This window comes from Bacillus rossius (genome assembly GCF_032445375.1).
Source record: "Bacillus rossius redtenbacheri isolate Brsri chromosome 4 unlocalized genomic scaffold, Brsri_v3 Brsri_v3_scf4_2, whole genome shotgun sequence".
Classification (NCBI taxonomy): domain Eukaryota; kingdom Metazoa; phylum Arthropoda; class Insecta; order Phasmatodea; family Bacillidae; genus Bacillus; species Bacillus rossius.
The window spans coordinates 10383786-10384334 of NW_026962011.1; positions in this window are offsets into that span (position 1 = coordinate 10383786).

Here is a 549-nt window from a genome sequence, read left to right on the forward strand (position 1 = left end):
GAGTTATAATACGTTCAAACGGATGTGATATTTTTCGTATTATGGGAGTTACAACTATTTTTCTGTTTTTCAAAAAACCTTCCCCATTTCTACCCCTTTTGTCAGATATTGCCCATTAACGAACTGGACCGAGATTTTCCACTTCTGGATTTTATGTATCAGTTTCAAAGTGATTTAAGAAAAATTGCAAAAGTTATTGTGTCCCCAAAAATAAATCTTTGAAATCTATCTAAAATAAAGATGTTAAATTAAATTTTTCTTTTTTCTCTCACATAATTGTACCAGGGTATTCAATTGAAACATTTTAAGAATTAACCATGTAATTTAATTTTTAATGTACCTCTGCCAAAGACCTCACATATCTCATCCATTCATAACACTACACTGCACACAAATTTGCAGCACCACGAAAAAAAAAAAAAAAAAAAAACTTTTTTTTAACAAATGTAACAATATTCACATATTCAAACTGATAAAATATTTGTGAGTAGCAAATTTTTCTTTACTTCATCCAGTATCAATAAATAAACACTACATTGAACCACAGAC